Source organism: Oryza glaberrima, chromosome 10, assembly GCF_000147395.1.
Source record: "Oryza glaberrima chromosome 10, OglaRS2, whole genome shotgun sequence".
In the NCBI taxonomy this organism is placed as follows: Eukaryota; Viridiplantae; Streptophyta; class Magnoliopsida; order Poales; family Poaceae; genus Oryza; species Oryza glaberrima.
The window spans coordinates 9,139,153-9,166,503 of record NC_068335.1 but is presented as its reverse complement, the minus strand read 5'-3'; the positions used below and the strand labels follow the sequence as shown (position 1 = coordinate 9,166,503).

At 49.9% G+C, this 27,351-nt stretch overlaps 2 pseudogenes; one reads left to right on the top strand and one right to left on the bottom strand.

Annotated features, from left to right (window-relative positions):
• Positions 1–6,356: 6,356 nt before the first annotated feature.
• On the top strand, positions 6,357–12,113 carry LOC127785810 (berberine bridge enzyme-like Cyn d 4; annotated as a pseudogene).
• Positions 12,114–24,725: 12,612 nt separating this feature from the next.
• Positions 24,726–26,445, bottom strand: LOC127753128 (tryptamine hydroxycinnamoyltransferase 2-like; annotated as a pseudogene).
• Between the last annotated feature and the right edge of the window lie 906 nt (positions 26,446–27,351).

Genomic DNA, 27,351 nt, shown 5'->3' with positions numbered 1-27,351 from the left:
ATCCCAGATCATTGCTGGAACGTCCTCGGTGATTCCCGCTGGGTAGCAGTCTGAGGAGTCAGCCAGCTAGAGCCGCATCAGGGTTGGCACCAACATCATGTAGTTCAGTTTGTTGAATACGTCCTTAGGCATGATGCTAACACTGGCCACAAGGTCGCATAAGGCCTGGTCAAAGTGTTGTGTCCTGATTGAGCATGTGATCGTGGGACACCCCGGATCCTTCTTCTTCTCCGGGAGCCAGTGGGGTATAGCGTTGCTACACTCCTCGGTGACCTTGACCATCTTCGTGGTAGGCAGTGGTCTTTTGTTGTCCAAGATGTCCTTCAAGTAGCAAGCGTACATAGGTACTTGCATCGCGTCCATTAGTGGAATGTTGATATGGATCTTGTGGATGACATCAATGAAACGAGAAAATTGCTCATCCATGGAGGGTTTCCTTTGTCGTTGAGGGAATGGCAGAAGCATGGTGTTGCAGTATTCCTGTGGTGTGGTCTTGTCTGGCCGTGCTGCCTCCTCCACTTCAGCCGAGTTAGACGGCTTTGCCTGCTTACTAGCTTTCCTGGTTCCTGTAGGGTTAGGATATGGTGGATCACGAGTGGATTTTCCTCCCCTCGTGGTGATCGCCTTCACATTTTCTAAGGAAGGTTCCGGTTGCCCCGGAATCCTTCCAGATTCCTTAGCAGGATCTAGAGCACCTAGCTGCGCCAGCTGGGTTTTTAGCATTTTGTCGAAGCTCAGCAGGTTTTGAAATGCGGAAGCAAATCCTTCTAGCTTGACATTAATGTTTTCTAGGATCTTATCATTGGCAGCCAACTTTTTATTTAATGCGTCTGTGGTTTTAGCTTGCGCAAAGGCAAGATCCTTCAAGGAGGGCTGGTTATTAAAGTTACCATTAGTGTTGCTATTGTTGCCTCCTTGGTACAATGGGCAGGGCTGGTTCCACCCCTAGCCTCTTGGCGGACGATAACCATTGTTGTTGTTCCCCATGAACTTTGCCTCTCCATGGGTCTCGGGACAATCGTTCCCCAGTGACCCGTGCTCCCGTAGACCTCGCACGCGACATGCGAGACCAACAACTTTATGGTTCCTTTAGGCTTGCTTTTGTCTTGGTCGTCCAGCTTTTTCATCAAAAGGTCCAGCTTCGCGGCTAGCATCTCCATCTCCTTAACAGTGTGCATACCACATTGACGAGTCTGAAGTTGTTCTTCGCTCCAGCCCATATTAGAAACCATCTTCTCAGTGAGATCGACGGCCCCCTCGGACCATCTTGGAGAAGAAAGCTCCTCCAGCAGCAGCGTCCAGGTGATCCCTGGGAGAGGGGGTTAGTCCATTAGGTCTGCAGGATGAGCCAGTCATCCATCCCATGATACGGATAAGCGGCCACATACTCCTACAGTCGTTCCCATCCTTCAGAAATCGACTCATCCCTTGTCTGCTGGAAGCTTGAGATTCTTGCACGAAGGCATTTGTCTTGCCCATCAGGAAGAACTTAGAGAGGAATGTGGTTGAGCATTTGTCCCATGTGTTCACTGTCGCACGATTGGCGTAGAACCACTGCTTCGCTTTTCCCAGGAGGGAAAATGGAAACAGATGCAGCCTGATGGCGTTTGGGTTGACGTCTTTCATTGTATACATGTTGCAGATCTCGAGGAACTGTTGCAGGTGTGCACTAGCATCCTCCTCGGCTTGCCATAGAACAGGCTTGCCAGCGCCAGCGTTATTAGGATGGACTTCAAGTCGAAGTTGCCATCCCTAGGTTGACTTACGGTCCAATGGGCACGTTGTCAGCGGAGGGAGCATCAAACACTCGAAAGGTCTTCTCAGCCATTTTCTTGAAACTTGGTGACGTTGGTATGGCTGGTTTCTTGGCCGAAAGTGTCTTATGCGGAGGAACGACTCGCGGCATAATGCTCCGGAAGAAAGTTTCTAGATTGTCTTTGAAATTTTCTGAAAAGTTGAAACCAGTCATACACTATCCTGTTTTCACGACAAAAGTGGAAACGACCAAGGTTAGACTGCAAAGGACAGTGATTTATATAGAGGTAATATGTCACACCCGGAGTTTTCCCCTTTTCCGTAGTTTCTAAATCATTGCTAAATAGTCTATAGAAAATATTTTGTTAACAGGAAGAAAACCTAAATAACAATGTGTTTAATAATTGGAATTGTCAGGGGGAATTTTGTTTGAATTCTCTTTGCTTTAAAACACTAACAGGACGTTCAGAGAAACATTCAGCGCAGAGGAAGTACTAATGTTAATTTAATATGTCAGGAGTTGAATTAATAATTCTTTCCTCTCTTTACTTTGGTCGTGAACCGTTCCCGGTTCACACTCCCCGTTCATGGTACACTGTATCCGCCAACCCCGTTGCCACTGCGGTTTTGTTTTGTATGATGAGCCAATTCCTATTCTTTTTCCGGTCCCGTTTCCTTTTCCTTTCCCAAAACGGCACTGATTGGTTTTCCTTTCCTTTCCTATTTGGGTTCCCTCTCCTATCCGTATCCAAAACAATCTCCCCCTCTCTCAAGCCGAGTCCCCCTCTCTCTCTGCCCATACACGCCGCCCCTCCCTTCCCCTCGCGCGCGCCACCCCGGCCCCACCTAAACCTACACTAATTCCGCCTCCTCCTATTTAAGTCCTCATACCCCTCCGTTTTTTCTATCCTTCCTCTGCGCAAATCCCTAGCCATTGCCTGCGCCCTAGCCACCGTCGCTGCTAGCCGCCGCCAGCCGCCTCCTGCCTCCCGCCGTCGCCGTCGCCGGTGAGCCGCACCCCTCTCCTGCCGGTATGGTTCACCGTCGTGTTTTTTCCCTAGGGTTTAATCTAACCTAATTGTCGTCGTCGTCTCTGTGTGTTACTGCCGGATCATCATCGCCGCCTCCTCCTCTCCGATCGTCTTCGTTCGGTGAGGCCTCCGTACGTATTCACCCGGTTTAAGTTTTTAATTTCTTAATCATGTCGACATCGTAACCCTAGTCGCTTGCCGCCGGCCATGCTGCCGCTTGCCGTAGCCGTGCGCCGCCCGCTGCCGCCGCCACCACAGCCGTGTGCCACCTGCCGCCGCACTGCGTCGCTGCGTTGCCGTTGCTTGCCACGGCACCACCGCTGCCGTGCCCTAGTCAGCCGTGCAATGTCGAGTCGTGCCATGCTGATGCTGTGCCGCATTGCGATCGCATCCTTGCGAGCCACCGCTCGTTGCCAATTTAGCCGCCGTTATTCGGTAGCCGCTTTGCCGAGCCGCCGGTTGTGTACTGCCGCTTTGCCAAGTCATTACAATTCCTATAGTTGCTACTGCTAGCCGCTAATCGTTCGTTCACACGTAGTATAGCCGAAGTCCTGTTCGTTCTAAGCTGCTGGTTCCGTTAGCCGGTTCGGTTGACTGTTTGTATGGTCCTGTTTGATGTAGATGCCGAGGTTCCATTAGCTCAAGAGCAAGGCAAGTCATACATACAACATTGATTATGTGCACCTATTTTATAAAATCCCGTGCTTTCTATTAAATTGCACTATTCTAGAATGTCATGTGGGATGGATGCCTATCTTACTTAGCGTTTTGTTTACCTTATGATTGATTAGTTGATTGGTTTAGGAGTGCTTAGCCATGCTTAGATCAATTAGTTTACAATGGGATTCATTATAATTTAGTCCTTTATTATATGATGATGTACCACCATGGTTATGGTTTAATTAAACTAAAAGGGGTGCATGGTTTTGCTAGTCGTGCTCATGACGATTAAGGACCGGTTCTCGGGAATCCCTGGAAGATATAATCGTACTTATCATAGGCTAGCATGGGCTCCAGGCTAAATCTAGAATATAACTTAACCTAGTTGACATACCATGGCAACGGTATAGACGATGGTGCAGTTCGGACCTGGCTTTGGTCTCGGCTGTTTCCGGATTTACCTAGCCATGACAGGGGACTGCCCAACATGGCTAAAAAGGAGGGGGTGAAACCTGAGGTGGGTATATTAGGTTAGGTAGGGTTATATGAAGGGTTTTGTCACAATTTCCCCCTTTGCAGTATTGCGGTGGTACTTCGGGGCATGTTAACATGTATGGAATTGTGTCTTGTGGGTAAAGTTGTACACCTCTGATCAGCGTAAAACTATTCGAATAGCTGTGCCCACGGTTATTCGGCGGTCAACCAACTCACCATGATTAGTCTCATATTTAATAATATGATATAATGAACTGGTGTAGTTCAGGTGGTTTGGTTGGGCCTGTTGCAACGTGGTTTAGCATTGGGCAGTGATATTTAATATTGCTTAATTATATCTATTGTTTTACTGTATTCAAATTATGATTTATAAATGTTGCTTTTACTGCAAATATCCTATAGCCTATCCTTTGCAAATATCCTATAGCCTATCCTTTGTGAATATCTTGCAGCATACTTTCCCGTTGGTATGACTTGTTGAGTATGGCGGTTGGTAGTTAGTCTTAGGCGAATTGAGCTTGTTCCGGACGTTGAGGATGCATGTGGTTTTATGGACGATGCTAAGCTTTTGGTCGTGAAGATTAATTTTAGATTATTTGTTTATTTCCATTGCGTTTGTAAGAATTATTTATTATTTTTGTAAGACGTGGATATGTGTATCAATTTGTCGTTTGCGTACTCTGGCTGGTTCTAGACAGAGATTTTAATACACATTTTACTTGAAATTCTGGTAGCGAATTTCTGGGCGTGACATAATATATATAAGATTATTAGCTTATAGTAATCTCTTTATTAATCTCCCCCGGCAACGGTGACAGAAATGCTTGTTGATATTTCTAAACGGCATTACTAGAAATATGAATTCCCAGCAATGGCACAGAAATAGCCTTGGTATATTTATGGTTACAGAAGTAATCCGCAAGCGCACGGATATACCATTGTAGCTAGCATTTCACCCTGAAGTATTTCAATGTATCGTATTTATTTAATCCCAATGGAAGATTATGAAAAAGAGAACTCTGCTAATATCTTATATATATATATATATATATATATTTACACGCGGTAGCGCTACATGTCATCCATTAGTGCCAGATCTGCCTAGAATCCATGCATAGCACAGGGACGGCCAACCTCCAGCCGCAAGATGAGGGGAACGTCGCCGCCTACAAATGCCTCCTCCCAAGGCGGCTATGGCCAGGACACCACACCGGCGGCCGTCGCCCATGGCTAGACCATGGAAGCGACACCGCCCACAACGCCGTCGAACGCCTCCTCCCATGGCGGAGATGGCTTGAAAAGTACACCGGCACCCGTTGCCCATGGCTAGACCAGGGGAGCGACACCGCCCACAGCCATCTTAGGCTTCTCTCGTCGCCATCCTTCCTATCCGGTAGCCCTGTGTCTCCTCAACATCTTCTTCATCACCAGTGGCCGCGGCCATCAAGCCCTCGCTGGCAAGCGCGCGGTGAAGGGGTTGTCATCCTTTCTTCTGCTGGAGTCACGGTTGAGGCTGCCGTGCCATAGATCCGAAAAAATGGAGTAATTGACGGAGGAAGGAATGGTTGGATAGGATTTCCTACGGTATAAATACTCATATTTTAATCAAGTAAAAATATAACTGAATGTTCAAGAGGGTAGCTGCACATGGCGCGTGAGTAAAAATTTTACTACGCACCTTCCCGTGTCTCTCATCCAATAAGGTAGCGCTTTGTGTTTTCATTCGAGATTAAAAAATTACTGAACATCTTGATGTGGTGGGTGGAGGATGGAGGGGAGGGCTTAAGCTGAGACGCGCCAGTTAGGTATATGGCACGTATATAGGAAAATGATTCTATACACCTGGGAGTACGTACACCTGCTCTCATCCATCATCGATCAACAACCAGCCACGATATGCCTTGTTACCGGAACCACTCAACGGATCCATTCTGATTGGAGATAATTTCATTTCTGCCCTCACTTTTATGTCCAATATTGATTTTACCCTACTTTTTAGAGTTTTCATTTTTGCGTCCACTTTTTTGAACCGAACAATCTTGTTGCCCTTGTTTTGGATGGAGGAGTTAACGGTGTTAACTAATTGTCAAAAGGACATTTATACCATCTCCCATCTCTATTCATTAATTGTGTTTTTGCCCCCAATTTATGCATGACTTTGGAAATTTATTTTTGTGAATATGTTTAAAATTAAATGACAGATTTGGACATATTTGAATTTGGACAGATTTGGACGTTACAATTTGGACAGATTTTGAATTTGATTGAAATTTTGACGAAATTTCGGCAGCATTTTGACAGAAATTGAACACGGACAGCTTCCTCCAATGCCTCTCGGCGAGCAATACCCAGCCAGCTCCTTGTACAAGCAGAGCTCACCGTCGTACATGTCGGTGCTGGACGCCACCGTCGTACATGTCGTACATGTCAGAGTTCATGATGAACACCACGCGGCCGGTCTGGATCATCACGCCGACGAACGCCTGTCACGTCCAGGCCGCGGTGCTGTGTGGCCACCGGAACAGCGTCCGCCTCCGCATCCGCAGCGGCGGGCACGACTACGAGGGCCTCCCGTATAGGTCGGAGCGGCCGGAGACGTTCGCCGTGCTCAACCTCATAAACATCCGTGCCGTCCGCGTCGACGCGGCGTCCGCCACCGCGTGGGTGGACTCCAGTGCGATGCTCGGAGAGATGTACTACGCCATCGGGAAGGCCGGCAACCAGATCGCATTCCCGGCCAGCCTGTGCCCGACCGTCGGCGTCAGCGGCCACTTCAACGGCGGCAGGTTCGGCATGCTGCTCCACAAGTACGGCCTGGCCGCCGACAACGTCATTGACGCCGTCCTCGTCGATGCCAACGGCAGGCTTCTCAACAAGAACTCCATGGGCAGCGACGTCTTCTGAGCGCTCCGCGGCGGCACCGGCGAGAGCTTCGGGATCGTGCTCTCCCGCCTACCCTTCTCCCCACCACCTACCCCTCTCCCCGCCGCCTGGCCGCCGCTCGCCGCTGCCTATCCCTTTCCTGCTTGCCGGCGGGAGGAGCTGCGCCCTAGCCCGCTTGCCGTCGCCTGGTCGCCGAATCGAGAAGAATCGATTCTCTGCGAGAAAGAAGAGATGGGAAGTGTTAGATATTTCCCACAGGTACAAAGGTAAAACACAAATTCAAAAAAAATCTTTATTTCCTTTATTTCTTTATTTTTTACTGCCATAAATCCGGTCTCACTAACTTCCATCTAAACTAGGGGTAAACGCTTTTTTCGGTTAAAAAAGTGGGGGAAAAACAAAAAACCCTAAAAAGTAGGGGTAAAATCAATATTGGGTAGGAACGAAATTGTTCCGTTTTGATTTTTGTCGGGATAATTTTAATTAGCCCGCGCTAATCGGGAAATTCAGTAATAAACTCCGGAAGAGATCGCATAAATCCCTGACTGCTAGCCATCTTATTCGGATCGACCGGAGATCAATCGGCATCTCGGAGGGGCGGCACGATTCAGCGATGACGAGACGGCGGCGAGATCCATATGCCGCAGCTGCACAAGATCCACCTCATCGCTCGCTGGTGCGGCCTTTCGTGCAACGCGATGGCAACGGCGACGTGCCAAACGGCCACTGGCGGCCCCTGCCATCAGCGAGCACCTTCGACGGGCCCGGAGATAGCGGTCCAAACATGAGTGGCGTCACTCCTCAGAATCGAGGTTCCGAGGCAGCCACGCCGTACGTGCGCTGCTAGTCCCAGGGCCCTCAAGCGGAAGCGTTGTAGCTGGATCCAAGCGGCAACGGCGTCCTTCCAGCTACGAACCGAAGACCTGGATGTCTCGCGTCCAGGCGTCGAGAGACGGCCACATGTGTCAACCAAGGAAGCGACGCGACGGCGGATTATCCAAAGATGCTGCCATGCTGTGGCCTGTGGCTACGACCCCCAGATCTTCACAGTTGTGGCCTGTGTGTACTGCTTGATCTACTTACAGTCTTGTTACTATTACTCCTCTAATCTCTGTTACAACCATGCAGGTGCTCTGCCAAAAATTCGCCAGCGATCTGACGCATTATTTTTTACAGCCTTCCGGGAAAATAAAGTGTTGAGATTATAGGCATATAATGATTTAATCTATTCCATAAATAAATCATGATATTACAGATGAAAACTAGCATGAACGCATCATTAGATCTACACATGTAAACTACACAGTGTAATATGAACAGATCAAATATACGCAACATGTTGAACACGTACCGAGGTGACGGAAAGACCGGCTGCTTGGTCGAAACTTTTCGCAGGCGTCTACGAAGGCACGAAACACGCGAGCGAAGAGGAAGGCGAGCCGTCGCGAACGAACAGGGAGCAGACGCGCGAAGCGCTTCCCAAAAACCTTATTGCCGCCTTCTCCCGGTGCAGGACGTCGAAGGCAGAGGTTCCGGAGACCTGCTCTCCCGATCGCCGGTGCACGCCGGCGAGCGAGATGGAGTAGTCTACGAGCGACGGTGCAGTACAGAGTAGGAGGCAAACCCTAGATTGATTTCGCATGTGTTCCGTGAAGACGGCAGGTCGGTTTATATAGAGAAGGGTCGCTTGATCAGGGCGCCCGCACGATCTCTACTGCGCGTAACCGAACCGGATAAGTCGCGCGTAACTTATCCGGACTCCACGCCGTTTGCACGCACCAAATTTTTCGGAACGTTTCCAGCCCAGCCCAGGCGAGGCGAGGCGAGCGAGCGCGCGCATGTGTTTCCCCTCTTCTCTCCACCACACATGCTTCAAGTGGCTAGGAGGGCATCCTCCCTTTTAAGGAGATCCCCCTCTCCTAGAATAAGCAAGGTGGTACTAAACTCCACATGCATGCCATCCCATGAGGTGGGCTTTTGTGATTTTCCAAAGAATTAATCTTCGAGTGGGCTAAGCCCCATTCATTAATTCCAACATAAAGAACCGATCGACGTATGAGTTCCTTACTGGCGTAACAACAAAGATTACGTCCAGGGGTTACTTTAATTATATGGGTAGAGTGACACGGAGCAGAAAGTCTATAGAGGGGTTACTTTAATCATATGGGTAGAGTGACACAGAGCAGAAAGACTTAGATTCTCTCATTCAAATAATTCTAGACTAGACTAGTGTGGAGGAAGAAATAGAGAAACAATCATTCATATACTTCTAATATACCCTAAACCTTAGTTTACATTTCCTAATATAAAGTTGTACTGATCAATACCCTCTAACCGTTCCCTCCTAGTGCTTCGAGAGACCACCCCAGGTTGCCGAGTTTCTTACAACAACCTATCATCACCGTTCAACCGGGGCTAAATACAAAGGAGTACCTTTCCCAGGAATTTGTTTTAGGAATATATATACTAACATGGAGGAATACTCGTACTGAGCTGTCACTATCAGCGGCCCACCTCTACTGTCCCCGCAGCATATATGCCTAATTAATGATATTTAATAATCTAAGCACCATGCTTACATTATCAAATATTACTCTATATCCTCTAGAATAACATAGAGCAATCATTTGCATGAACATTAAACCTACACCATTGCACCTTTATGGTAAGCTAGTCATACAACTATATCGGCACAAATATAGAGTAAAACCAGTATCCAGACAAAGCAAAGTACCGAAGGTATATAAAGAAGAATATTCTATTAATTCCGAGAGTTTTACAAAGGAAGAAAGAAAACCTACTAGAGCCATACTGAAATTTTCCGAAGACTTGAGGACTCCGAGAACTATCCTATTCAACTCCACTTAGTACTAGAGCACTAACTAAACTTGAGAGAGAGATCAAAGCTTCTTGCTTGAGTGTGAGTTGAAGTAAAGAATGAGCACCCTTTATATAGCCTTCCAATGACCGTTATGGCATGGAATTGTCGGAAATGCCACGCAACCGTCATTGGGAGTGCATCTAGAGCGTCCATGAGGAGGGCCGAGCTGAGCCGGCGTTGCCAGGGCTCGGCTGGGTTGGCCCAGCAGGCCTCCAGATTTGGTCATGGGGCTGATAGGTGGGTCCTTATGGCGGTTGTGGCAGTTATGACGGTTTCCAAAACGGTTACACCTGACATGTGGGCTCCTCTATCCTTAAGCTTGCTTAGGAGTGAAGTTTTCCTTCATTTCTTCTTTATTTATGTGCTAATCTCTACAAACAAATAATACTCCAAATACATGTGGAAATATATTATTGTAAAACATATATGCATTGCAAGCAAAGCCAGTTCTCCTTTATTTTAGTTATATTGACAGTTGAAATTGGTCTATAACGACCGTCAACACGAATATTGGAGGCCGACTGATCCCAGTAGGGTTCGGCCAAACCCCTTTTTCAGCCGAACCATGGTGGCGCCCAATCGCCTCCAAATTTCAAACCTGCATCTCCCCGCTCGTGTTAACGGTAGAAACCCGGTCGTTTGTGAGATAGCTCCGTTAGATCGATCCAAACTCTATTAAATCTTTGAATTGTTCATCCTCCTCTCCATTCTCTCCTGCATTTTCAAAACAAAATCCCCCCTTGAAGACATTCCACGTCAAACACAATCACCATGGCTGGGAAATCTCTGATCCTATTTGTTGCCTCCACATCCAACACATATGATCTCAATGGGGAACCATCTCCGGCGAACCAAATCATTCTGGTGCACGATATACCACTGAAGAAGCTAGAGCGATCTATGTCGATCTGCTGGAGGTCATCCAAGTTGCCTCGCCGAACCACGGGGCGATTGGCGCCGCTGCGGGTTCGGCCGAACCGTAGCAGGCCCCGATCAGTCCCCCGTTCGGTCGAGCGACCCCTCTCGCCTCGTTGCAACACACCGACCAAAGCGTGGTGTGTTTCCCGTGCGTAGAGGCCTACAACGAGCGAATTGGGGCCATTAAAACTAGCGCTATGGCTTTTTCAAGATCAAGAGAAGATCACATCTCCCGTCGGCGAGCAATATGTGGGATCTCTGGAAACCAAGGCCGGAGATGTTGTTTTCCCCATATATGAAGCCCCCAATGCCACACCGGTCATGCCTCAAGAACGCTTTCGTGTTTTTGGTGTGAGGACGCCCGGTGGTGGCAATGGGAAGGGGCTCTACTGTTCCTTGACCCCTCAAGAGAAGGAAGGGGCAGTGGAGTCAGCGAACTCCTCACCTTTCAAGGTGAGGCGTCAATTGTCTCCACCACTTATTCGAGGGGTGGGTAGTAAATTTAAAGGAAGTGATTCCCCTTAACCCTCCGTAACGAAGCTCGCGAAGAAGATCAAGAAACTCCACAAGGAGAATGAAGAGCTTCGTATCCGTGATGCAGAACGCAGGGTAGAAATCGCTGATCTTAGGAACAAATTTAATGTGCTAAGTCACGGCTTATGCTCTAAGATCAAGCGTGCTTCTAAGGAGATGGGGAAGGAAGATCGTTACTATGCTAATTAAAGGCCTTCCCCTCTCATTTCAATAAGATAGGTGCTTTAGGTCCCGGATATGAAAAGACAAGATCAATATGTCAGCTAGCTTACTAATACGGCATTTCAATGTAATCTGCACCTATATTTTGATTTCAATAAAGTTTGCCACATTGGTGTTTTCCTCAATGGTTGCCTTTTATTTCTATTTTGTATTCAATAAAGTTCAGGTTCGAAAATAAGTGTGGGGGAGATGCTTCAGACTCCTGACGTTCAAACTCTAAAAAATCTGGATATCTCTGAACTCCTGACAATTGCTAAACTTCCATGAAAATTTCAGAGAGAATGACTGTCAGAGGGGTTCGGCCGAACCCATCCTGGCCCCACTCTCTCTCACTTTTGTCAGGTGCATAGGTGAGCACGTCCACGTCCTCATTCTCTCCCATATTTCATTAGTACACGAGCAGGTATTAACTGGAAAATTCAACTCAAGGTTTTTTTTTTTGACTGGAAGTACTACTAGGGGCTTTGTCCAGCAGTGTGATTTTCATTTATTAAGAAAGATATTTACAAAAAGTTACAAAAAGGAAAAAAACCAAAACCTATAAATTTTGTAACCATTCAGCTACAGATTGTTTGAGTGGGTCCTTCATTCTGCAGAGATGCAGAAGAACTTCATTTTCAAAAAGAGATTTCCAAGACTGGAAAGATGGCTGGATATTTCTTAAGATGAGGCCATTGCGTTACTTCCAGATGTGCCAGGCGGCCAAGAAAAAGATCTCCAGAACACCAGGATGAGTGAAACGCCAACTTACCGAAACTATCATTTGAAAAAATTCCAGTTGAGGACTCCAAGAGATTCCCGAAAATTGCCAACATCTGGTGCTAAAAGGACAAGTAAAGAAAAGATGCTGTCTTGTTTCCCTTTGATTGGTGCCACACATAACACAAGTTAGATTATCATCCTCTTTAGCTCAATGTCTCCTGTCCAACATGTCTCTCGTGTTGAGCCTATCCCAAAACAATAACCAGGCAAAAACATCGATTTTCATTACGCATTTAGTCTTCCACAACCAAACCAAGGGTCTAGGTACCTGGAGGGCAGCAAAATTGAAAAGTCCAAGAATCCCCTGTTCCTTGTTGTAGGTGGAGATGTGCAAGCTCATCCTCAAGCTGAAGGTACTCATTATAAGCCTGATTAGATAGTGGGAGCAGAAAAGAATCCTCCATTGGCCTTGCACACATAGTTTTCACTAAGTCATTCTTGTATAAGGCTGAGACATATAGGTGTTGATACTGTTGGCATTTGAATTGTTCATTCCAAAGATCACTCCAGAAAAGAGCTGTGGTACCAATCTTAATGGTGCATTTAGCAATGCCACTAAAAACATCTGCAAAAGCAACAATATCCTTCCTCAAAAAAAGCTTTTGCTTACCAAGTGTGGAACTTTAGTAGAAAGATAAGAGTTTGTCACAAGATTAACCCATGGTAGATCAGTTCCAAATGAAACTTTAACTAGATGTTTCATAAGCAGGGCAGCATTTTGAATTCTTAGATTGTCCACTCCCAATCCACCTTTTCTTTTGGTGAACAAACTTTCTCCCATGGGGCCAGGGACTTCCTGGTTGATCCAGGGTTATTTCCTCTCCAAAGATAGTTCTTCCTTGCAGTTAAAAGAGAAAATGATAAAATCTTAACTAATCAATTTTCCTAAGATTAATGTTGTACACATTTTATTCTTAACTATGCTTGTCACTTGTGAACAACTATTTATGTTACGGACCCTTATTCATCTAAGTAATTGTTATTTGAGAGATGGTTAAGATGAAGGAACTTCTTGTGATCCATGTCATGACACTTGGGGATTTGTTTTCAAAAATTAAAATTCTTTTGGTGCTTATTCCTCAAATGACTTCATCATTACCTATCAAGGCCATATACATATATATCAATGTTTAACCCTACATATGTGTATGACTACTTGTCATTATATTGAGCTTTGTCAAATTATTGTGACTCATGTTAGATGTTTCTTATACTCTCTTGATCAAGGTTGCTCATCCACCACATATATCTTCATGAAATAAGCTAAACTTCTACTCTGGAAGTTTGTGCTATTCATACACATTTCCACCATTATCTGAAAATAAATACTCCATTCCAATTATGCCTTCTTCTCCTAGAAAATCCTTTGCAAAAGAAAGAGAAAAGGAGGGAAAGGCATGGCTATGATAAAAATAATAAATTTTTGCTCTTTCCAATTTGAGCATCATTGAAAAAAAAGAAAAAGAGAGAAAAAAAAGAAATAGCCATGCCCTCTCCCTAGTTATAAAAGAAGGAAACTTGGAGAAGAAGGTATAAACAAAGGAGAAGCATTTTCTTTATTTATATCTTCTTTACACACAAAAATACCATACACATTCTGCACAACTGCACATTCTTGATCAGAGAGTATGATTGGCTATCTTCTTGAGTTCATATATTTGGCTTTGCAATATATATGATGCAGGTATGTCCCGAATTATACTTACGAAGCCCCACATATATAGCCTTTAGAATAGGGATAAAGTTCGGCAAGATATATGTCACGCCCCGAACTAGCCCCGAGCGGAACTAGCCCGTGACGCTCCAAATTAACCTGTTAATCGATACCAGTCCCAGGAAACAGTGCTAGTATCACAGGAAGACAGAATATCACAGCAATAGTAGTCTCTTTATTACAGAGTAGGGGTACAGTCATGTTGGGCTGCGGACAGATCCCGAGCTCACAACTGCATTACAAAAGGGAAAGCGGAAGCCAAGACTTGGACCATTCATCACAGGCACGACTTGGGAACTAGACCGAAACCCTAAAACTCATCGTAGCCGACTTGCTCCTGGAAGAACTCCTCATCAGCAGGATCCACTTCATCTTCTTCAGCAACGGGGAGGGGGGCGGATTATTTACATAGAGCAAGGGTGAGAACATGAGTACTCAGCAAGCCATGGGAATTTAAGTGTTTAATGCAGGCTTCAAAGGAAAGGTTGTGGTTTTTGCAATTGATTTTAGTTAAACTCCTTTTCGAAATAACTAAGTGAGTGCTTCTCAAACGACACGGATGAGACAGTGCGTCTCATCCGGTCGGAGTATGTGCAAGGTATCAGTCTTTGAATTGATCAAGGGTGGCACCCGGCCAACAGCTTTCAAACGACCACCCGGGCCTGGCTAATCCCATCAGCCGCAGATCTTTCCTAACATCGACCCCATTCCACAACAGCAATTTCACAAAGCAGTAGTCAAACAAAACTACGCTAGGAATCACCTCACATCCGCCATGACCGTGGGCACGGCTGTTCGAACAGTTTAATAACCTCTGCAGAGGGGGTACACTTTACCCACACGACATTACTAACCCAGATCACCCAGCCCGTGCAGAACGGCCACGTCTAGAGACCTTGAGGCTTTCATGACAAGGCATTTCGAAAGCCGACACAGTTTTACCATATGCCAACGAGAGGGGTCCCAAACCAACACCAGGTTAGGTCCCAGACCATACTGTGCCAGGAAGCCCGAGGGTTCTCCCCGACACCACCCCGTTGAATCCACATGTCTCTTGGCATCATGGTTTCTCCGATTAGCTAATTACTCAGCTAGGGGTGTCCCATTTCACCCATGTGGTCGCACTTGTCTTATGTTCGGATGAAATTCCAAGGGAAACGGTCCTTAAGTGCAAGAGCGGGTAACCGTACTTCCGGTACGTTCCCCGGTATGCGGTTTTGGAAATTCATTTAGTTCGCAAGCACTGACCCAAGTGTCGGGTTTTCCAAGTCTTTTGTAAAACCCCAAGTTTTACCCATCGTTGGATATTTTAAATTTGAGGGGATGTGTTCCGATGCGCGTACCTGAAGGCCCGTGCATCGAAGCACAACAGTTGACAAAGGAGGTTTAAGTGTTCAATAATTCACGGAGGGTAATTGCAGCAATTTAGGATAGGGGGCCGGCAGGCTATCTCGCAAGCCGCGGCTGATTTACTGGTGTTAATCCTATTCATGCAATTTTTGCGGAAAAGAAATACTTAGATTTAAATTATGGGTACAAGATGATCAAAGGTGACTTGCCTTGCTCGAAATCTTGAGCTTGATCCTCGAAATCCTTGCACTGTGGGTCTTCGGGCTCCGAAACTACACACGAAACGGGACGACTCAACAAACGGCGAAAATAAAGCCCTATTATTGACCTCTAAGCGTGCCATTATATAGATCTCGAGGTTTGAGAATTTTTGGAACTTGAACGGAGTCAAACGGATGTACGTATGAGAAGATATTGAATTTCTAAGATTATTGGATTTTTGGTCTAAAGGAAAATGGATTCATTTAAACCCTTTTGAAAAAGAAAAGAAAGAGGGAGGGGGAATGGACTTCCCTCAGGCGGCTAGGGCGCGGCCCAGGAGAAGGGGCGGCTCGGCCGAGCTAAATGGGCCGGCCGACTCGAGGAGGCGGCCCAAGGGGGGCGCGGGGAGAGGGAGGGGGAGGGGAGAGCCGGTGGGCCGGGTCCTCCTCGCGTGGTCCCGAGTGGGACCCGCTTGTCAGTGGCTCGGCTCACCGTGAGCGGGGTGCACGTGGGGCGCGCTAGGGTTTGGGGGGAGGCGCGGTGCACGCGTGGCTCGCAGTGGCCGCGGATGCGGCGGGCCCACGCGCAGCTTCACGGCTCGCGATGGACCACGAGCGGCGGGCCGGGGTCGGCTTGACCCGGTCCGACCGCGCTGGCGCCTTCGTGGCAGCCACGTGGGCCGGCGAGAGGAAGAAGAAGACGTCGGCCGCGAATGGACGGCGGACGGCGGGGCGAACCACGGCGACGCAGGCGGGGGCGAGTACACCGGGAGGTAGCACGGGACGAGAGGAGACGAGCCAACAGCTCGGATTCGCCGGGGGGAGTTCGACGTCGGCAGATTGCGGCGGCGGCAACCGGCGGCGAGAGAAGGGGGAAACAATGGCGAAACGACGAGGGTTCGATTCAAGGGAGCTAGAGCATCTAGGGGTCCTCGGGAATCCATTCCTTGCGCCGGATTGATCGGAAACGCTACGAGAGAGGCCGGCGACGAGCGGCTTCTACCGAACTCGGGCGGCGATGGCGGCGAGCACACGGCGAGCAGCGACGGTTGTCGGGGCTGCGCCAGCTAGCTATGGGGGGTCCACTCATGCTATTACTCGAATCTAAGGGGAGGAGATGGAGCGAGGAGGGAGAACGGAGGAAAGCACTACCATGCGGGGTGAAGGGGCGCAGTGACGATGGCCGACGGCGCGGGGCGTGATCGCTCCAGCCTCGGGCCGGGGAAGAGGAGGAAGACGAGCGCCCGGAGTCCACGTCACGCGTCCACGAACGCGCCGGCTCCTCCGGCACGCTCAGCAACGGACGGCGATGGCGAAACAGGGCATGGGAGTGGCGGCAATGGCGTGGCGGCTTGGAGCTAAACAGGGGGGAGATTGGTTTGGGGAGGGGCTCAGGTTTATAGGGCGGCAATGTCGGTTCGGAAACCGACCTTGGGAAGTACTAGGGTGCGAGGGAGCTTCGAGGGGAAAGGACGGGGCTCACGGGCGCGGGGTCAAACACGGGCGACGAGCTGGTGCGGCTGCTCCTCTGCGTCCATGGCGCGGGAACCGAACAGAGGAAGCAGAGGCCGGGCCAAGAAGGGAAAAGGGGAAACGGAGGGGGAGAAAAAGAGCTCGGGCCATGCCGATTTTGGGAGGGAGAGGGATGGGAGCGGGAGGCGCTGGCTTCGGGGTTTGGACGGACGCGGGTGGCGCGGCTCGGGCACGTGCGCTGGGCTCGCGAGGCCGAGCGGCTGCGTGGCCACAGGCGCGGCAGAGCTGTGGGGCGCAGGCGCGGCACGGGCGGCAGCGCGGCTGACGACGGCGGCGACCGCGCGGGCGCGCGCGTGGCAAGCAACGGCGCGCGGGGGTTGAACTCGCAGGCTGTAACGCTCCGATTTTCATTCGGGATTAAAAATCAATTAATAATGCATTTCTAGAAATTATATTAAAAGTTAAAGCAATTTAATCAAGTGAAAGATTGGGGAAATTAAAAGGTTTCCTTTAAAAATCATTGGCCGAGAATATTTTGTAATATTCTTTGTGCCCTAAATATTCTCTGAAATTTTCCCGTGAATTTTCGGAGCTCAAGAAATAATTTTAAAAGAACAAAGTTCATTTAATCAGTTAAAATAAAAAGAAAACCAAATAAATTTCCCCTCCTTCACTTTGGGCCGCTTTCGGCCCAAAGCTCTCCTTCCCTCCTTGCGGCCCGTCCCCACCCCTCTTCCTTCCTTCCTCCTTGGGCCATCGGCCCGTCTTCCTTCCCCCCGCGCAAAGTCTGCATTGCCTCTCTCCTCATCCCTCCTCTCCCTGAGCCGCCGACAGGTGGGGCCCACCTGTCGGGGTCATCCCTAACCTCAGGCCGGCAACTGTCGTTGCCGCCATGGCCGCCGAAAACAGCCCACGTCGCCGCCATTCCCGGCTTCCTCAAGCCCTCTCTTGCCTGGGACCGGAAGCCACCCCTCTCCTCCACCTCCTCCCCCTTTGTCCCCAAAAACCGGCACCGGTTTGGCCCCTCACGATCCCACGATGCCTCGCCACTTCGCTGGCCGTTGCCGCCCTACTCGGCCACGGTTCCCCCTCCCCGAGTGTATATAAACGATCCCCGTGCCATCCTCTCTCGTTTCCCCTCCTTACCCGGGCTCGTCGCGCCTTCCCCCGCTCTCTCGACGCCGCCCCCATCTCCGCAGCTCTCCGGTGAGCTCCAGCCGCCTCTAGCCGCCACTCTCACCGTCACCGCGCTACGCCGTCACCACCACCGGCTTCACCACTCCACACCACACCCCGGCCTCCACCTGTCCTCCTCAAATCGCTGCCGAAACCCCGCCGCCACCTCCAACCCGAACCGCCACCATAGCAGCCACCTCTAGCCGCCTGTCACCGCCGCTCCAATCGTCGCCTCGGCTCGCCGTTGGTGCCATTGGCTTCGCTGTCGCAAGAGCAAGGCCGGCTGCCACTTTGTTTGCCCATTCCACCGCTGCAACCACCCTCCCACCGTGCATCCCGAGCTCCACCACCGTCTGCCGCCTCCGGCCGCCGTTTGGCATCATTCCCGGCCGCCTCACACTGCACCACCGCCTCCGTCGCGTCCCCCTCATCCTATCGCACATCGGCCACCACTCCTATTCACCGGAAACCCGTCGGAACCGGGTTCCCCTCCATGCTCTGGTCCTCCCGCATCCCGTCCACCGCTCATCGTCGTTCCCTGGTCGCTTGCCATCGCCGTCCGCTGTCGCCTCCTTCCGCGCTGACCGAGCCCCCTTGGTAAGCACCCCGGTTTCCTCCTTCTTTCCCTCATTGCGCTGCACGCTGCAGCTTAGCCTCGTCCGCCACCACTTCCGTGCGTGCGTCGTCGCCTTGCGCCGCCGTGGTGGCCTAGGGCCCGGCGCGTCGCCGTCGCGCTTCCGTGTGCTCAGCCGGCCGGCTTGCCGCCGTCCCGCTCGCCCGTGCCGCCCGACCCCCTGGTCGCGCCGCTCCCTCGCGTGAGCCACCGCCGCCGCCAGCGTGCGCCGCTGTTCCCCGCGCCGTCGCTGGCCGTCGCCGCCGGTGGCCGCGCCGCCGCACGTCGTCGCTCGGCCGGGCCGGCCTGAACCGCGCCCGTGCCCCAGCGCGCCGCTGCGTGGCCGCCCGATCGGCTTGGGCTGATCCGGGCCATCGGCTCCCGTGGACCGGCGGTGGACCGCCTCGGTGGTTCACCGCCGCCGCCCGCGTGCACCGCTGTTCCCCGCGCCGTCGCCGGCCGTCGCCGCCGGTGGCCGCGCCGCCGCACGTCGTCGCTCGGCCGGGCCAGCCTGAACCGCGCCCGTGCCCCAGCGCGCCGCCGCGTGGCCGCCCGATCTGCATGGGCTGATCCGGGCCGTCGGTTCCCGTGGACCGGCGGTGGACCGCCTCGGTGGTTCCGGTCCACGGTGGACCGGCGCCCTTGTGCCGCTGACCGGTGGGGCCCGCTTGCCGGCGCTGCCCCTCCCCCTTGATGACGTCAGCAACCCCTTTTCCTTTGGAAAAATAATTAATAATTGCGTCATAAATCGTATTTAATTCTAGAAATTCATTTAAATGGCTCAAAACTTCTAAAATTCATATCTAATTCATTTGAACTTCAAATTGGGCCATTCAACTTGCAAAATTCATCTAAAATTGATCTCTACATGTTTGTTTACTTTTTATGCACTGTTTCCTTGGTTTTTATTAGAGTTTTTCCTCGTTTTGCGCGCCAGTGTGTAGAATCCGTCGTTTTGGAAGTCCGCGGTTGCGAGGAAAAGAGTTCGGAAGATTGTTTGAAGAAGCAAGGCAAGTCACACATTCCGCTTGAGCATATTGAGCCTACTTTACAAATGTTTTACTGTTTGCAAATAAATATGCATGTTTTGCTAATTACATGGAATCAGGGTATACCTATCTGCTAGCTTGTGCCATGTTTACTTGATATCCATCCTTTGTCAACCTTGGGTGATAAATCGACTAGCTCGTGTTACTTATGTGGCCTTGCTAGAACTTTATGCTTAGCCATGCTTAATTACCACTAGCTCAGTTGATGGGATAATTGCAGTATTAGACCTCTTAGTATCATGATGAGCTGCGTGCTCGAGACATCCGACCATGTTTCATTGGTCGTAATTATCCAACTAAATTTGCGACTGAATGGTGGGCTGTGGGTGCATGGTTTTGCTGGTCGCACCCATGGCAATTAAGGACCGGTTCGCGGGAAACCCTGGAAGACATACAACGCTTGCCACAAGCGAGAATGGGTAACTGCCTGACTTGAAGTATAGCTTTCCGATGGCTGACGCATCCAGGCAAGGGTGAGCGTGATGGAGTTCGGATGGGCCCGGCGACGGCCTATGCGGCTTTCTGATTCGCCTAGGCACGAGAGGGGACTACCCGCTGCCTGCTGGGGGTGGGGGTGAAACCTGAGGTGTGGTGTGTTTGGTCAGAGGGGATTATATGAAGGGTCTTGTCACAATCACTCGACATGGTGACATCTCCGGCCAGGCGCGATGACATGCCGGTGGATTGTGTCTTGTGGGTAAAGTTGTGCACCTCTGGCCAGAGTAAAACTATTCGAATAGCTATGCCCGCGGTTATGGGCGATCGACCAGATTCACTGTGATTAGTCTCACCCTTAATAAATCGACCCAATGCACTATAGTTCAGGTGGGTTGGTTGGGCCTGTTCAACGTGGTGTAGCGTTGATCAGTGGAGATTTAATATTACCTTAATTACTCAACAGTTTTACTGTTTTGCTCAATAAAATGTTTTACAACTGCCTTTATGCAAATAGCCACAAACCTCCCTTTGTCTCCCGTTGCACGTCTGCATCATTGGTGTGGCTTGCTGAGTACGGTGGTTGTACTCAGCCTTGCTATTATTTCCCCTTTCAGAAGTGTAGTGCTTCTGAGCTGAAGACGAACTTCGAAGACCAAGGCTCAGACCCAGTTGAGTTTTGCCCGTGGAGTGGAGCTGAAGCCCCGCTAGGATCGCCTTTTCCGCTGCTGCTGTTTTCTTTTCGGTGTGAGGACTAAGTGCCTCTTCTGTAAGTATTTACGCTGTATTTACGTTTGGATCTGTTTATTACTTGTCGTTTTGTGTACCCTGGCTGGTCCTGGACAGGGATTTAATGCACAAAATAGTCTGGAAATTTGGGCTAAATTTCTGGGCATGACACAGGCGGGGGGCTCGCCGGGGAGAGAAGCGGAGAGAGGGAGAGCGAGAGAATGAGGGAGAGAGGGATGGCACGGTTCGGCTCACGCGCACGCACGCGCGCGTGCGGTGCACGAGCAGAGCGAGGGAGGGGAGGGCTGAGGGGGAGAGAGCGGGTCGGGAGAGAGAGAGAGATGGGCCGAGGAAAGAGAATTGGCCCACCAAACCTGAGGTAGGCAAAATAGACTTTTGCAGATGAATTGATTTGGGAGATTTTGAGATTTGGAATTTGAATTTGACGATAGATCGGGGATTCGAGATCCAGAATGGCACGGAGACTTGACAACACACAAAGAAACAAATTTCGCAAATAGGGTTTTTTAGATTTAATTTTCCCGCTAGGCGCCACGACGGAACCGGCGCTACAATATGCCTTGGTGAGGATCCACATAAGTTGCAAAACACTTAAGTGATTTGAGAGTAAGTCATTATGAGGACTATAGCATGTTCTGCAAAAATGTATAAAAACCTTAAGAGTTTGACAAAGAAAACAAGTAGGACCGGATTCAAGACCGTTCCATTTATCAATTGCCCAAGATGGTAAGCTAGCCACTATTGAAGTTCACTGGTACGAGAATGGTTTTGAATAATTTACGTGCTTGAATTATATCTTGGAGAATTTTATTGTACAGTGTCATCTTAACCTTTACCCAGGGACAAGTAAACAGCTAACTGTGGGGGGTTTGTTGGCGGATGTTAAATGCTAATTTTATGCCGCCAATACCTGCATAAACATAGCTAATGAAAACATCCAACATAGTGATAGGACTTAAATCAAACATATTCTACGAGTGTTTGTGTATATTTAGATGTAGGTAACAAACCACCAAAGTTGAGAGGAAATCTAGACTAAAGTGAAGGAGAATTTCATCCATACATGTGTTGGGCTATAAAACTCCGTTTTTACATCAAAAAATGGGCCAACTCTCGAAGAAATAGATAAGGCAGATTGAGAAGGAGCAACAGGCTAGTTTCTGGGCCTGGCCAGACCAGGGTTCGGCCGAACCCCAATCTCAGTCTTTCAGGCTGAGGTTTGACATGTACGCTCCAGATGCTCTCCCGATGGCGGTTGAGGGGCACTTCAGACATTTCGCGTTCTCCAACCATCATTACCTACTTATATAAGGACATCATCTTCTCACTTCACTCACACACTCTAAGCTTGAGCTGTATTATAAGAGGCTCTATTGTACTTTACTGTATACTACAATTAGGGAGAGAGTAAAGTAGAAGAAGTCGGAGGAATTTCGGAGTTGCCGGTAATCCTTTTCTTTTTTCTTTTACCCTATTAATTGCTCTATTTTAATAGAATTATCATTCTGAGTAATTAAGATTTGCTCAGTGAGAATCTCTTAGTTCCAAATTAGCGTGCAGGATCATTGATCACTATAATCCAGTAAAATATAGTGGTTGCTTAAGTGTTTAGCTAGCACTAAAGTAGTTATTAATTGCGTAGACGTGGTGTATGGGTAGTTAATTTCCGGTGATTGCTCTGTATCCACGGTAGGTTTGAGGTGGGTGTAGAGGTGGTGACAGCCCTTAGTTACACTAAAGTCCTCCCTGTCCAGGGACACAGTAGAGCGACATCCTGCAGCAGCAGGCTGGCCAGTGCCTGAAGTATCGCGTTAGGATTAAACTGAGCATTTCGTAAACACTGTTTCTCACTAGTAAATCCTCCCTACCCTTTGCCCACAATTGCTTCGTGTCCTTGGATGAATCAGACGAAGAGCTAAGCACACACGTTCCCTGTGGAAATCGATACCTTGGAATACTCCCGGGTGAAGTGCTACATCGGTATTTTCTATGCGCTTGCGGATTTTATCTGTGAGGTTAAAAAATACCAACACCTATCACTAAATTTAGCATTGTGTTTGTTTTGTTTGCACAACCAAGAACGACAACCATGGACTAGCTTGGGGGTCGCGGAGGTCTGATATGGTGGCGATGCTACTCCTCTCGACTGGCACCATGGCTTCCAAAACCTCCTCCTCCCCTCTTGAAAACAAATTAACCAACGAATCCACCCATCCAACCAGATCTCAAATTGATGACACGAAACAATGAAACAACCAGACCAATAACCTATTATCGGTGAAGAAGATCACACGAAACAACAAGTCCAGAATGCCACTAGGGGCGGTGGCAATGGCAGAAGAGGGAGGCAGAGGAGGTGGTGGTAGCAGTGTCAAACGAAGTAGGCAGAGGAGCCGATAGAACCATGTTGGCACTTTGCAGGTGCAGATTCAACGTGGGACCCATGGATACCCCCTGAGTCCCCCTTTCAATTTTTTCACTATGGATGATGAGGTAGGGTGTTGATGGTCTCTGGATGGCTGGAGGTCGAAGAAACAGCATATTGGGCCAATGATCCGCGTAATTGCGCCAGCGATCAGAATTGAGCCAGGCAGCCAAGGGCATCAAAATTGCCTATTTCCTATTGGGCTTTGCACTCACTCACACAGGCCCACATGGCCACATATAACTCTCTATGCTCCAGCCCGACCCCCAATCCCCATCCCCAATGGCAAACAATTTTCAAATCCAATCAATTGAGGCAGTTCATGAAGGCAGGCAGTGAGCAGCGCCGACAAGCTGACGGAGCGCGGACTGCGTGTGACGGCGAGCGGCGGCCTGGCTGGCGGCACTGCAGCACACGGCGCCAGCGAGCTACGGCGTGTCGGCACAAGACCGTGAGCGGCACTGCGGCAGCCGGTAGCCGGGCCGCGGAGCGTCGGAGCACGCGACGACGCGAGCAGCAGGCTGACAGCGGCACGACGCCACGAGAGCGCGCGAGCGGGACAGCAGGAGGAGCATTGCAGCAGGCCGGCGGCGCCACAGAAGCGAGCAGCAGCCGCCAGCCTGCTGGCTGGCGGCGGCGCGGGAGCGAGCAGGGAGCAGAATGTCAAATAAAACTTTGTTCAACTATTATTCAGGTGGCTGCAGCAGTACAACTACTGCAGGGCATGATGAGATTAGAAGGCAACAAAAAATGGCAAGGGTGAAGTTCTGTTGCTCAGATATTATTAGTGATCCAGGAATGAGCAAACCAAGCAATTGTCTTGTGAAGTTGTGATGTTTTTCGCCTTATTTCTCAATGTTTTCATATAAAACCTCTTAAAATTACAATATACTGTTGTGGTATTGTAATCTTTTATAAGACATAATAGTGGCGGAGCCAGGATTTCAAATTGGGTATTCCCATCTAAACGCAGAGTCGCTGGCCGCCCCTGCCCCTCGCGGCCGCCGGCCACCCAACCGGCCTGATCGCCTGAGCTTGACGGGGCGGCGAGCACCGCCGCTGCCCGCCGCGGCAATGGCCTACCCCTCCGCGGTAGCACGGTCCAGCTCCTGCCACCGGTTGCCGCCTCACAATTCTGCCGCCTATGGTTTGGAAATGGGGAGCGGCGCGAGGGAGCCGAGCTAGGGAATGGGTCACGGAGGGAGAGCGAGAGGGGGTCATCTGGAAGAGTGGTGGCTAAGTGGGTTAACTGATGTTTGATGGGTCATGAAGGAGTGGGTCGGTTTGGTAGAAGGTGTCGCAAGAGGCTGGTTGGGCTGTGTTTGGACCGAAGAATTGAGAATTTAGGTGCACTAATATGTGTATATATGTATATACTAGAGGTATACTTGTTTTTTAATAAAATAAATTGGGTATTCCCGGGAATACCCGGGAATCATGGTAGCTCCGCCCATGAAACATAATGTATTTATACTGAGTACAGTGTGTTATGTTGACCCTCTAACTTTTTTTCTTGAATCCGCCCCTGATTAAAGCATGGTGTGTATTACCAATGTTGTCGGTGCATCCATTGATAAAAATTGTGATCAGTCCATGGAGTAGCATATCTGGCTAAAGGCCTCGACGTGGCTGTCGTCGAGCGCCACGAACATCTCAATGCCACCCTTCGCCGCGCATGACGGCACGAAGATCAGGATCCCCTCGACGGGCACGTCAGGTGGCAGGAATGCGCACGGCGGCCCACCGCCGAAGTCGAGCTCGTGGAACCGGAACCCTAGCCGGCTGTCCACCTCAAGGTCCGGGCAAAGCACCGTGCCGGGCTCTGCCGCCGTCAGTGTCAGCTCCTCACCGGCAGCCACCTCTCCGAAGTCGATGAACGATTGGATGTACCGCTGGTCGATGCGCGCCACGGCGTCGCTGATGACGCCGACCACCGTGGCGTAGCTGGAGGAGAGGAGGTCTCTTACCCGCATCCTCGGGAATGCCCAGAGCACCATGTTGCCGAAGTAGTCCATGGGCACCGCCGGGCTAGCACGGCCGCGGCAGTTCACCGCGATCCTGACCCGCGTGAACTCCTCCGGCGAGAGGCCCCACGCCGCCGTGATCTTCCACGTACGCGTGCGCCAGGAGGCACCGGAACGTGCTGCACCGCGTGCCCACCCGGGCTTTGAGCCGGGCGACGAACTCCTCGGGGAAGTGCACGGAGAAGTTCCCGATCCTATGCAATGGGAGGGCGGCGCCGTAGGAGTTGCTCTGGCCGTGCTCGCCGTCAAACTCGATGTTCCGGTGGTCGAACGCCGGCTGCGGCAGGCGAGACGGCACGACGACGACCTTGCGGTCGTGGAACGGCGTCGGGAGGAGGGTCCCACGGGTGCGCACGGCTGCGGCCCACGCGACGAAGAAGACGCTCATGGACTGGCCGTCGGCGACATGGTGGTGGGCAGTGACACCGATCACCAGCCCGCCGCACGTGTACCGTGTCAGCTGCACCTGCAACAGCGGCTCGTCGGCACGCTCCTGCAACGTACCAAGCATATGTTCGTGGCAAAATCCAGCTCGATATCATATTAAACGTTGTTACGTACCTTAATTTCCACACGAGTACACATAATTTATTAGAGCTAGCTAGTTACTTGTTGCCATCTTGGAGGTAAGGGTAAGCTACCTTGTCGGCTTGGCGTAGAGCTCGTTGACGTGCGCGGGGACGTCGTGCGACAGAGCGTCGCGAGGCTGGCGGACGCTGTGGCTTCGAGGACGAGCACCCCGGCGTCGTTGAGGTCGAAGCACCTCCGGCCGTGCTCGTCAACGCCGAACCTCCCCGCGAGGTGAGGAAACCTGGCAAGCACGGCGGCGAGGCCGTTCTTGATCTTGTCGTTGGACGGCGCCTGATCCGCACCACCGGCGTCGGCGTTCCAGGCGTAGACGGAAGGGACGTACAAGTCCATGGCTGCGCGGTCGAAGACGGTCAGCGCGCGGGGACTTCATGCCGGCGCCGATGGCTGACGCCGGCGATGGCCTGAGCACCTCGCTCTTTGTGATCTCTACTGGCACAGCCATGGCTACCGAAGATGCTGCTTGCTTGCTTTCTACGAAGTGCAGTTCGCTTCACTAGTAACCTGATTGTGTGAGTTGGTTTTTGCAAGTAATAATTTCAGTGCGTGAATATAAAGGATTTCATCTGTTCTGGAATCGATTAATTATTCGGGAGGACGGAGATGATGGAGAGACACCAACCACAGCGTAGGGCTGTAGGTATAGCAGCAGCCAGCAGGTATATTGACGTAGGGATGAGAGTCTTCGATTAAAGAAAAAATAAGACATGGTGGTGAGTCTTTCATATAACAGAAAATCTACAGTAAGGCATCCCGGCCCTAAGAGGCTCAGGATAGTTCATCTGTTGACATCATGTACTATTCATGTTGTTGTTAATACGACGTTGGTAGAGAATATGGATACTAGATAAAAATACATAGTAAAAGTGTAAAACTCTAGTACTATACTTCATCGTCCAAAAAACCAACTTCTGAGGATAAACCTGTACAAACATTTATTCAGATTCATCTCTAAAAGTTATCTTCTTTATTTTTAAGTGAAGGAGGGAGTAGGGTGGTACGTACATACTTTACAAGATCGATATCAAGCATAGTACAAAGGTTTTTAATTTGATAGAGTATCAGATTTGGTCTCTAGGTTTCAACTTGACATCAGCATGAAGTCACTATTTAAGCTATCACGTGTCCCAATCCCATCCCGTGTGTAAGTAGCTCTTTTCAAATAAACATTGATGCTTTTATCACCACTAGAAAAAGTGTCCGTGCATTGCATCGGGAAAACTAATTGTTTAGTTTCATGACGCATTGCATGTGTAGTATTTTGATATCATGGATCATGATGTTGACCCATATGGTGAGCTATCGCCTAGCGCTTGCTTCACTTGATTGCAAATATCTCTTCGAACTAATAAATGGTGTGTCACTAAAGCTGAATATGATTTGCAAATATCTCTTCGAACTAATAAATGGTGT